The sequence below is a fragment of the Megalops cyprinoides genome, chromosome 22 (assembly GCF_013368585.1).
Source record: "Megalops cyprinoides isolate fMegCyp1 chromosome 22, fMegCyp1.pri, whole genome shotgun sequence".
Classification (NCBI taxonomy): Eukaryota; Metazoa; Chordata; class Actinopteri; order Elopiformes; family Megalopidae; genus Megalops; species Megalops cyprinoides.
In genome coordinates, this window is record NC_050604.1 from 25,929,429 (window position 1) to 25,942,921 (window position 13,493).

A 13,493-nucleotide genomic window follows, 5' to 3' on the forward strand; every position below is an offset into this window, starting at 1 on the left:
ACGCTGTAGTTATTTTTGCTCAAACTGTATATAATAAAGGTCCAAACCTGACATTGCTAATCAGTGAATGGAGTAGACAGAAATCCTGGCTGTGTCCAAATCCAGTATTTCGGAGTGTGGGTATGTTCTACCTGCTACATCAGTTTTATCTGGAGTGAGTTTCCAGCCATACTGAATTAAATACCTCTAACTTACAATATTTCAATTTCTTTAATTCCAGGTCTGCTGAATGCTGTGGAGAATGGAATGAAAACGGAGAAAATTAGAGAGGGAGAGACTGTCACTCTGCACTCTAATATTACTGAACTACAGAATGACGCTGTAATAGTGTGGTTATTTGGTCCTGTTAATCCCGATGTAATGATAGCTCGGCTCATAATCGCAGAGACCGCAGTGATATACCCCAGTGAGAGATTCAGAGACAGACTGCAGCTGGACAGACAGACTGGATCCCTCACCATCAGCAGCCTCAACACCAATGACTCTGGAGTTTACCAGCTACAGGCCATCAATGCAGTTGTATTTCGGCAGAAGTTTAATTTATCTGTCTACAGTAAGTGCCTGGTCTTTTGGGCTGTTTCTCTCTCTCTCTCTCTCTCTCTCTCTCTCTCTCTCGATATAAAAACTATAATGTTTTTCTCCTTGGAAACAGGCTGCCAGTGGCTGAAAGGAATCAGTGGTGTGAAGCATACAGCTTTGAACCTTTTAATCTAACCAGCAGTCTGAAATGTTAACAAAAATTCTCTTCTTATATATTTGATCCTTATGAAATCCTCTAAATTACAAAGACTGAAAAAGGCTAAAAATATGGTTTTCAGGACATAATCAATTTGTACATTTGCCAAATTAACAAATGTACAACATCGGTAACACTAGTATTTTGATTTCAAAACAATGAGAACTCTGCATGACTGACCAACAGTAGATAATATTTTATGATAATAATACTACATTTCTAATCGACCTGTCTGGTTTAATGCTGGGACATCAGTTCCCCCGGTCTCTTTGAGCAGAGAGCAGCATCGCTGCTTTTGGAAGATACAATAATAGTATTACTTGCATTACATTTCACCTAGGAAAACAGCATGTAAACATTAGCCATAAAAAGCTTCCTGATCTTTTCTCTCTAAATGCCACACAGCCGTGTGTCTTTGCTGGCTCAGCTGGCTGCACATGAAGATCTTTTCTCACAGAGACACACATTATCAGGGTGAGGAGAGGAAGGAGAGGCAGGCCAGAGTCGGTCATAATCATGGCAAATATGATTCTTTCCTCTCTTTCTAATGCTCTGATCAGTGCGTTTCTCTCCCTGTCTCTCAGCTCCAGTCTCTAAACCTGTCATTAGAAAAACTCCTCAGAGTCACTCGGTCAGTAAGAGCTGCTCAGTGCTGTGCTCTGTGGAGAACGGGAGAGAGGTCACCCTGTCCTGGCAGAGAGAGGGGGAGACACTGTCCCACACCAGCAGCCCTGATCTCACCAACCTGTCTCTCCCTCTGGAGATAGAAGAGTACAGCTCCACCTACAGCTGTGTGGCTGCAAACCCAGTCAGTAACCAGAGTCTGCAGCTCAACACTGAGAAGTTCTGCTCTGGTAGGAAACTGTCTCACAGTTGCTGTGTAGTTCACCATTACTGAGTTACATTTTAGATTTGGTTACTCAGTCTGTGTCAAAAGAGAGAGTGAAACAGTTTGCAGGGAAGGCTTTTTTGATCGTTCAAAGATCAAAGTGAGTGTCTGCTACTTGTACACTGGAGTCTAACATGCGGTTTCTCCTACTTTGGATTAAGAATTTCATTGTGCAAATGCATTATCAATATTACTCATGATAATACTATGCTGTCTGTTCAGCAAACTTATTATTCATCATCTTCTCATTTTAGAAATTTAGAAATGACTTCAGCATAGACCTTAGAAAAAGAACATTTTCTAAATTAAGAATAATATACAAGCAGGTGGATATGGTCATATATAAAGCAGTCTGATTAGTGTGACAAACGACAGTTTTTGTATGACAGGATATTTGAGTGTGGTTATGGCTTGTGGCTATGGCTTGAATAGATGTGGATATACATCTCGGCACATATACAGCCTGCAGGCTGGGCTGGTGCAGAGCTTTTTATATTGTGAGTGTGGGTGGGAGGGGTTAGTTAGTTAATTATTTTGCAGGATTCTATGGTAAACAGTCCTGCATTGTGAGGTCAGAGAACAATGCGAAGCACAAGACAATTCACTTTTTAAAGAGCTGTGTTTCAGCCTGTGTAGTGAAGTGTTTAGTGAAACAGCCTGGTTCCTGCAGCACCTGCTTCTGCTGCTGCTCCTGCTTTAACCAATCAGATTCAAAAAAGTAGAGCCCTCATCTGTGACAGTATGACCACAGAGTACTAGGATATTAATGTGCCATACCTATACAGGAAGACTAGCCATGAACAGGAGGTTCTGCCTGGAGTGAGTATCAGCAACTGTGCAGGTAGAAAGCCTGTGGTTCTCTCTACATAATATTGACTGGTCAAATAGGATATATGATGAGATGGATTATTCTGATACATTATTTTGCATGCAGTGTTCATGTATTTATTTCATTTGTGGTGGATTATGTTTGGCTGCCAAACTGAAAATGTGAGAATCAGTGTGTAATATTTTGCTTCTGATTGAACAATTCCAGACCAAGAGGGACGTCAGGTCCAGAGGAGTTACATCGTGCCTGCAGTGCTGGTACCTGCAGCTCTTATATTAATACCTGGATTACTTATATTCTTTATAAAACAAAGAAAGAGTAGAAGAACAGAAGGTGAAGGTGAGTATCTGTAGATGTCGTAATTCTCCGTGACTGAGAGCTCAGGAGCTTGTGCAGAGTTGTGTTGTATGTAATAGATTGTCGTTGTGTTGTCATTGTGCCTTCCTGTATAAAGGAGTCATCCTGCTGTTTGAATGTGTTTAGATGGTGGGGATGAGGGCAGAGACGCTGGTCAGGTGCAATCAGTCCGCAGACTTAGCGAACCGACAGAAGCAGAGCCCTCGGTAAGTCATAGGATAGGTGTCATAGGATAGCCTTTCTCCACACACGCACATACACAGGTACACAAACATAGGTACACAGGCACACTCAGGGATACAGTCTGATGCAGTGATACACACACACAGACATGCACACACATACAAACACAGGTACACAAACATACAGGTATGCACACAAACACACACAGTTTAAAGCATGTTGGTTTCGGACACTCGTATGAGAGGGTTTTTACAGCTGCTGACCTCCTTTGAAACTAACCACTGAACACTGACTGCAGTAAATGTGTTACAGAACGGCTACAGTTACGCGAATAAATGACAACCTGTGCTTCTTAGACGCTGACTGCATTTACAAACAACACTTTGGATTCAGCAATAAATAAGAGACTGGATTTCGAGATTTTTAATAACATCCTCTCCTCACCCTTTCCCTCCTTCAGTCCTAATAATGTAGCTATTATTTATAATGCGTCATATATTTTTTAAATAGCTAATCTGTTTCACTCCTCACCTCACATCAGGCATAAGCTACCCATTTGCCCCCTGTCACAGACTGAGTTCTGCCCCCCTCCCAGTGTGCCTCTCTGAGGCAGCTTCTTCCTCTCCCTCAGGCTGTGTCACACGCCTTTATTTCACAAATGAGTTTATGCAGTAGAGTCCATGCAGTAGAGTCCATGCAGTAGAGTCCATGCAGTAGAGTCCATGCAGTAGATTGATCTCTTCCTCCTCCTCTTTCTGTGTGTTTGTTGTAATATTTCCTCCACCACAGGGGGGCGCTCAAGCAGAGCCAGAGGACACTGAAGGAGTTGAGTATGCAGAGGATGTCGTGTGACCAGCTGCTACCAGTGTGAGAGCGTCTGTACAGTGCTGACGGGGGGAAGGTTTTTCATGCAGTTTTCAGTATTACGCATTTGTAAATAGGATGCTCTTATCCAGAGTGACCTACAGTCCAGTGGTGTAAAAGTACATTGAGTGAAGTCACAGGGACTTCATGTGAAAGATCTGAATCGCACAGTGCTGTAATACTGAGCTCCATCCTGAATACTGAAGTGCCTCGACAAATTTCAACAAGTGCAACACGTATAAAATAAACGTGGGTGACGCATTGTGCAGTGGTCATAGGGGTCACTCTGTGGCAGTGTGAGCTTCCAGCAGGTATCTGCAGGAGAATCTGCTGCTCATCAGCACTTTATGATCATTTACCCAGCACATGACCCGTTACAGTATTAACAAGCACATGTATTACAGAATACAATGCCAGCATATCATAAGCACCATAACCCAGAGGCTTGAGGTGTCTAAAAGGGCCGGCACAGTGCCTTCAGCGCCGAACCTCTCCCCCCAAATGTCTGCTGACCTCAGTCCGCAAACCCAGACAGGACAGTACCCACAGCAAGTCCCGGTTGGGGTTGGTTGAACCCAGCCAACGGGGCCAGTATGCTGCATTCCTCCACCAAGGAGCCAAGAAGAGACCTGCCAGGAAAGGTGGGGCAGAATTGGAGGATGCTGCGAAGCTGCGGGGGCCCAGCTTCTGTGGGCTAGTGTCAGGGAACACAAGCCCCTCCCTCCTAGAAGGCAGCCCAGTCGGTGGCTCCCACGAGCTACCGGAAGGGACTGCACCATCCCTTTACGGGGCAGCTGATCAGGCCAGTGAGCCCTCAGCCATCAAGCACCCGAAGGCAGAGGCCCAGCTCCTCAAGAGAGCTCAGCGAGGCAGCTCTCCAGAAGAGCTCACTGGTTTGGAAGCAGGCAAGCCAGTGCCCTTCAGCAGCCAGAGGTCAAGTGGCTTCAGCCCGGTACGTAAGTCCTGGACTCTGCGAGGAAGGGGGTCCAGTCGACGGCACCAACACAGCAGTGTGAAATGGAAGCGACGGCGAGCTAAGCCTGTGGTCCCGAAGGAGATGGACCTCCCCCCTGCTCGCCTGCAACCCTCTGGCTGCAACAACATGGCCTGCCCTCCGCCGTGTGAGAGGACGTGTTGTCACCGCTGGAGCTGGCAGAGACGGATAGGTTCGGACTGCAAAAGTACAGGTCCAGGACCGGACCTACACCCGCCCACTTGCTGGGCTGGTTGTGCTCCCAGCGATACCTGATGACACAACCGAGCACCCTTCGAAAGTATGATGTGGCCCTTTGTATTGAGCAAATTTCCACAAGAAATTGGGGGGGTGCTGTAGAAAAGGGCCACATGTTTCTGTTTCTGTCTTTCTCTTTCTGTTTCCATAGCCATACCCATTAATGCAGTCAAAGCCTGTATGTCCCATACAATGTTATCCCGGTGCAGTGTACTTTGCAATACTGCTAGAATGCCTGCTTGTAGATATTGTGCATGGATGGTAAATGTATATTTTATAATTGCTATAATTACATTATCATATGGCATTGTATATTGCACATTCAAATATGAACCATCAGCCCTGAATTATTTTCCCTGCTTACTCCTTGCAGGAAACCACACACATACAAACCACACACACCCACATCCACCCGTCCCAAATCCCCAATAAACAACTGAACCCGGAACCTGACTCCTGTGTCCTGACCGACACCCCACTGTGACAGCACCCAGTCATGGGTGAAACTGCCCCCTCAGTTTCATTAGATCATAAAATTATGCTTTGTTGTTTACTGCTGAATTGAAAGACATAAAAGAACAAACAATAAAAAATTATAACTGTAATTGTATCTGTCTTGTATGTATGTGTGTGTATGTGTGCTTTCAGAGACAGTCTTATCAAGAGTTCTGCATAGTTCACTACAGTAACTTTTCAAACACATAAGCATAGCTTTAATGGTCATTTTGTGTGATTTAATTGAGAAGGAAGTGCTACAGGGGTGTTTTATACATTCAGAAAGATGTGAAGTGAGCTTGGAACAGGAGATGGTGTTTTCCAGTGTTGGAAGGGCTGGACTGAATACTTTATGGAACAGTGATGCGTCAGGAAGTGGCCATTTTGTGCTGGCTTCTCAGGACTGCTGGATGCTACTACAAACTAAAAAGTAAAAGAGGGACAACAGCTGCTCTACACAAACCCCTTACAATAGTAATCCTAACAGGTGCATTGGAAATATGAAGTGTGTGTACATGAAATATATTAAGATACTTGTATTTTTGGGTACTCAGTTCACAGGAAAAAGCCAGCAACATTCCATAGTGTGTAAAAGTGATATCAGTCTTAATTGTTCTCAATAGTATATAGTCTAAGTCAGTGGTTCTCAACTCCGGTCCCGGGGACCCACTGCCCAGCATGTTTTAGATGCCTCCCTGCTCCAACACACCTAATTCAAATGATCAGCTTGTTATGAAGCAGCTGCAGCAGTTAATACCCAGTTGATCATTTGAATGAGCATTGTAGGTCAATACCACCTCGGTAGAGAATCTACTGCATGTTCCTCTGTGACCGGACTCCGCTGCGTGGAGTGGTAGAGAAAGCTGTCGTTATGAAATTAAAATACGTGCTCAGAGTATAAATACCATATCTCACTCTAGTGTCGCCTACGCAAAGTAATTCCTTGTCTACACAACGGAAATTATGTTTATCCACCACCATGAAGTGGCTTTGTGTCAGAAAAAAACGACTTTAAGGGATACTTGATTTGCCTCCTCCAGCAGATTTTAAGTAATCGGCGCACGAACAGAAGAGTTTGATCGTGCAGCCGGTAAAACGGCGCTGTCCGGAAATGCCAGTAGAGGGCGCTGAAGTCCAACGACCGAACGCGGAAGTTTCCTCGGTGCTGTAGGTACCTCCTCGGCGCTTTCCGTCTTCCGCGCTTCCACTCTGTCTTAAGTGTGAAATAACCATAAGAATGCACCTGTCCTGTGATGAAGACCGCAAGTGCATCTCCGTTCATGGTCGTACTTGTGTTCTGTGGTAAGTTTAATTGCCGCATTGTCTTTTAGCCAATGCAATGGGCGTATGCTCTGACGTCTTCTTTCGGGGAGAGGACAAGAAATTCCTTAAGATGTCGATGTTTTAGCGCCCCGCCCCATCCTTCGCACATATTACAAGAAATGAACGGTGACGATCTTTTTTTTCTCAGCAGGACCTGTGGTCTTTACATTAACGCATTTAGCGTACAAAACTTATTCATAGTATTTAAACGAAGCTTATACGAACGGATACTTATTTCAAAGCAAACCTATCGGATACGTGCTAAAGTCCGGTGTTTTTTCAACTTTACCTCTCAAGAGACTCATATCTTTTCATGTTTGTGTGAAATGTAGGAAATACTAATGGTGTGAATGAAGACTAGATTATGATTATTATTTTGTAGGAGAGTCTTATAGTCCAGTATTATCACACTGAAAAAATGGCAATGTTTGAGAGTTGTTTGAAGTGAAAAAACCCATGGTTTAACTGCAAATGTTCTCTTAACTTTTCCCATTTCAATTGGGCAATATTTGAGCATTTTCTAATTGCAATATATGTAACCAAGGGTATAATTTTACAACATTTGCTCATATATAACTTGGGTTGTTAGACTGCCTCAGATTTTGTACTTTTTTGCATATTTTATGCCTTCTTCATTGCATGTATCAGTACATGTACTGTACAGGTACAGGTAACATGTAGAGGTGTGTTTTCAGCCATATTAGATTCATGTCTAATTCTTCATGTCTGTAATTCCAGATCTGCTGAGTACTGTACAGACTGAAGTGAAAACAGTGAGAAAGAGAGAGGGAGAGACTGTCACACTACACCCTCATCTAACTGGACTACAGAGGGACTATGTTATTACATGGTCATTTGGCGCCGACGGTTCACACTCAGAAATAGCTTGGTGCCATAGAGGGGAGATTACAACAGACTACATTGAGAGATTCAGAGGCAGACTGCAGCTGGACAGAGAGACTGGATCTCTCACCATCAGCAACGTCAACACCAAAGACTCTGGAGTTTACCAGCTACAGATGAGGCACCGCAACAGAACTCTGTCTAAATTTTTGGTCCAGCTGAAAGTCTACAGTAAGTGTTTTAATGTTTTTTCTTTTTTGGAACTTTTGCTCTGTTAAATGCCTTATCATTACTTATTTTGTTGTATCTTTTATGTTCTGTCTTTTTTGTCACTGTTCTCTCTGTTTTACTCCTGTTATGAGCTCCTTTCTGTGTGTCCACAATATGGATATGCAGTTCTAACACTAATCAGTGTGTTCTCTCTGTTCACTGTTACTGTGGAAACGCCAGATATCACATGGATCCCTCAGGGTATCTGTCTGTCTGTCTGTCCTTCTGTAGAAGGTTATATCTAAAACACATGACTGAATGAAGGTCCCCATGTTGTCTGTTATTCTCTTTACATCACAGAGCCAGTCTCTGAACCCATCATTAGCAACATCACTCAGAGCCACTCAGGCAATAAAAGCTGCTCAGTGCTGTGCTCTGTGGAGAACGGGAGGGAGGTCACCCTGTCCTGGCAGAGAGTGGGGAAGACACTGTCCCACACCAGCAGCCCTGATCTCAACACCCCCTTGTCTCTCCCTCTGGAGATAGAAGAGTACAACTCTACCTACAGCTGTGCAGCTGCAAACCCAGTCAGTAACCAGAGTCTCCAGCTCAATACTGAGGAGTTCTGCTCTGGTAGGAAACTTTCTCATAATTGCTGCTTAGATCACTGTTATCAAGTTACATTTTACACTGAGGAATACCTCATGCTGGAACTCCAGCATGCTTATGTTTGTGTTTTGTGCTTATTGAATACTGAAAAAGTATTGTTCCAAGACTGACTTCAGTGAAAATCATGTTTGTTGTGGTATGATAGCATGGGTTTATCCTGTTAAATATATTGCGGTGTTAATGTTCCATTGTTTCATGAAAATATATTTTAAAAGTATGAAACTCGAGAGAGATTTTTAAAAATCTGATGTTACAAATGAGGCTGATGGAATGCAGAAAATTGGTGAATTTCAGATCAAGAGAGGGGACCCATCAGCACCTTTTTACAAACATTTAACAGTTTGAAATGCTTCGCAGCTCTCCTTCACATTGTGCATTTAGTATTAAAAAAATAAAGGCCACTACCATTTCTTTAGACTAATATAATGTACAGTGAACATGATTGCTAAGAGTATATATGTGTAATATGTTGAGTTGTTTGATTGACAGCTCCGTGGGAGACACAGAGAGGACATTCATGGCTTGCAGTGCCGACATCTGCATTTCTGATGCTCTGTCTGGCTGTGATCACTCGGAGTAGAAATGAGAGGCAAAAAGCTGGTGGGAAGTATATATTTCATGCGTGCATGCATGTGTGCATGGGTGAATGTGTGCATGCGTGCATGTGTGTGTGCATGCGTGCATGTGTGTGTGCATGCGTGCATGTGTGTGTGCATGTGTGCATGGGTGTGTGCATGCGTGCATGTGTGTGTGCGTGCGTGTGTGCATGGGTGAATGTGTGCATGCGTGCATGTGTGTGTGCATGTGTGCATGGGTGTGTGCATGCGTGCATGTGTGTGTGCGTGCGTGTGTGCATGGGTGTGTGCGTGCGTGTGTGCATGGGTGCGCGTGTGTCTATCTGTCCTTGTGAAATTAACACATCCAAACTGAGGGAATTTTATTGCCAGAAAAATAATATGAACAGTACTAAATAATAGATTGTGCAGTGACATGCTGTCGTGTTATTGATGTGTATTTAGTGTAAAAGGGTGACTGAAGGTAACTGTGCAGTGAAAATGTAACACCAGTCTGTGTTTGTGTTTCAGATGCGGTCCACATGAATGCAAGTAACGTCCAGAGTGGAATTTCTGCCGAAAACAATGAAGCGCAGGGTGACATGCCAATGCCACTCACACAAACTGCACCTGTGTAAGATTAACGTTTCTTTTTCTGCCTGTCCATCACCCTAATTTTACAATAGGTTGTGAAGTCTGTGTCCCTTTTAACGTGTTAAATACTTCAATCAAATCCCCCCCGACTGCCCTGTTATTGACATTAAAAAGATGTAGACCCACAATGCTGATAGAACATTATGGGATAATCAATTTGATTTATCAGGGCTCAAAGCAATTGCAGAAAAGGTTATTGTACTCGTATATCAATATGTGGAGGAGGCGGATGTTAAACTTAGGCTGTTGCAATGGCCACTATCATTGTAGTGAGAATATGCTTCCAAACCACGAAATCACTCCACAACACGCAAAAATGAATGGCCCATATTTAAATCTGGTTTTTGGTGGCTGCATAACTACTCTCAGTAGATCACCCCCCAAAAGGAGTAACATTGAATGTGTGGTGTCTTTGATTGTGGCCACAATAATAATCCTTATCAATATTCACAGCTGATCAGGCCCCATCAAGTATCAAGCATCTTGTGTCTCTCTTAACTTAGATGTTGGATTTTATGGAACCAGTTTTGTTGCCCCCTCTGTGTCCTTCTTACACTTTGGTGTCCTGGACACAATACTCTTTATGACCTGTCGAACATTATTATAACCTCCTTTAGGTTGTTATCCTATTTGCCTTCTTTACGGCTTTGGTCAAGAGAGACTTGTGTGAGCTGTTACACGCAGGACTTTTTCATGTTGCATACACTGTAGCTTTGTACCTCCCATAAAATAATTATGCCTTTCTCATCACTTTCAGTGCAGGATCTGATCACCATGTCACAAAAATTTACTTTGGCACAGTGATGATCCGGTTCAGCTGAAGTACCAGCTCAGGCCCTCTGACACCTTCTGAGACCTCCACACGACTGCTTGCTTGTTGTGTCCTATAAACCTCCATGGTATATCGAAGCCCGTTGACTTTATTGACCATTGACTTCAGCTCCTTCCTCTTTCTCTGTGTGTTTCTTGTCTTTCAGGAAAGTGCTCTGTGAACTGTGACTCCAGATGAAGTTGTTACTTGACGTCAAGACGACGGGTCACAGTAATTTAATGATGGGCATGAGGGGGTGTATTTTTCAGATTTACCATCATGATGTAATTATTAAAGAACTGATGATAGAATAGGTGAATTAATGACCACTGACAGAAGAATCATTGTTAGAAATTTTATGTATCGGACCTAAAATTTAATGATGATGCGTAAATCAAAAAGGGAAATTGGGAATGTGGAATTATGTGTCATAGAGTTAAACGGTACATAATTTAAAATATTTAAGAAGAATACAAAGTAAGAAAGGGCAATCTTAATGTGTAAATATAACCATTCTATTCCCTCCTTTCTGCCAAATTGATATCATTAGTGAGGAATAATTCACTTTCCATGTTTCAGGTGTGGTGTTAAACATGGACAAGTGTTCTCTAAATTAGTAAGAAAACTACCTGAAATCAAAACTGAAGCTATTTGAGAGAATGTCTGAGTGTTCCTCCCCTGTGGGGATGCATGTCTGTAGTCAGCCCCCTACAGTGTTGTATGTGCACTAAAACAGTATTTGTTTTTTAAATGGTTTACATTTATATGCCAGTCATTTAGCCTTAATGTGGTAATGGCACAGACAGTAGTGCGGTGTAGTGGGAAGAAGCAGGGCTCAAACCCGTCCGTTTCTGGCTCCATTCTCAGGTGGGGCACTGCTGCTGCACCCCGTGACCAGGTGCTTAATTAAATTAAATTACCTCAGTAATTTGCATAAAAGGACAAAATGAAATTGTGAGCTGTGCAAGTTACACACTAAGAGTTTCTACTTGAATTCTTTTTTATATGAAACCCATTGCTGCTAATATAGTGAGGCATGAAGTTAAGATGAAGATGTTTGTTTGTGATATTTTTAATGATTGGGTGCTGCTTTCATCTGGATTCATGCCAAACTTCCCAAACTTGAATTTAAACATTTTATAGGGTTTTATAGATACAGCCTTACTTTTACTTTTAAGTCAACCATACATGTGTCAGTCTTGACATGACTACTACAATTAGCTTCCCATAGGAACAGTAATGAAGGTTCAGGTCTTTGAGTAAGAACGTTTAAGCCCTGCATAGAATGTGAGCATCATTTAGAGATGACTATTCACCGTTGGGGAGGAATATTGAAACACTCTCTCAAAACCAAACCAGTATTTTGTCCTTGATTTCTTGTTTTTATGTTTTTTATGAAAATATATATATTGCTGCTAATGGAGTGAGGCTTGCAGTTAAGATGATTTTTAAAGATAGGATGCTGCTTTCATCTTTACCCATGCCAAAATTCCTCAGCTAAGTTTCAGGTTTCTGTAACCTTACTTTGAATTTTAGCTATGTACTGTTTTATTTTATAAGCTTATAAATATACCTCTCAGCTTGCTATATGAACTGACATCTGAACTGATCCTGTTAGTCTGTAAAGCAGACATGCCTCCTTTTTTTTGTGTCAGAGAAGGCAGCTATTTTACAATGAACCACGCGTGTCATGTCCATGTGGTTAAATATTTGTGTAAGGCTGCTGAAGAAAGGATGCAAGCAACCATGTTTGGTGCGGCTCTGTCAGGACATGGTATTTGTGTTGTGTCTTTTTTTTAATAAATTTTTTTGTAAAATTTCTCCTGGTTTTATGAGTAGTATATCAGCGGTAAGGGGGCAGATACATTATCAGCATGCTTTAGCCAGCCATTTACAACTGCACAACATAAAGGTCATGAGGTAGTGCTATAACATAATCTTTGAATTTTGAATTTTCTATGAAAGCAACCGTAAATGATCAAACTGTTTTGCAACACAATAGAGTTTTGAGAATATGAACATATAAGGCATTCTCATAGAGGCTGGTGCCTGCAGACATAATTCAAATGATATTAAACCAGCAGTTTTTTGTTATTTGGTTGTCACTCTGCAGGTCAACACTATGACATAGCCATGTATGTGTGTGTGAGAGAGTGAAAAAAGAGGGTTATATGAGAGCAAGAAAAAAATGTAATCATTATTCTTGAGCACCCTAAATAAATTGATTATTGTTGGTTAATTATCTTATAATCAGAGCTTGTCTCCGTTCACTGAAATCCAAATCAGGTCTATCCACTAAAAAGTGATACATACAGCATGATGGGCAATGGTGACATTGGGCAGCAGTGTCGCATAGTGGTAAGGAGCAGGTTGCCAGTTTGATTCCTTGCTGGGGCACTGCTGCCGTAACCTTGAACAAGGTACTTAACCCAGAATTGCCTCAGTAAATATCCAGCTGCCTAAATGGATAATATTTAAAAAAAACTGTAACCTATGTAAGTCACTCTGGATAAGAGTGTCTGCTAAATGCTAATTATGTAATGCAAGTTATGACTCTGCAACTGTGGGATGGTATGACTGCACAGTGATTCTTGTCTCAGACTGCAATGAAGAAAAATAAAAGCCATGCATGAAACCAACCATCTGTAGCGGAGCAAGCCGGGGGGGGTTTGTTTGTGTGCGGCAAAAAATAAGAAGTCAGACTGAGTGCGTAATGGTTTCGACCAACCCCTAGCTAAGTTTCTCCTCGTGATATTTATTTTGAATGAGCAGAGACACAATAGAGTTACAGAAAACTTTATTCGCTGTCCCGTATCTTTGTGTAAGTGTACAAACAGAAAAATTA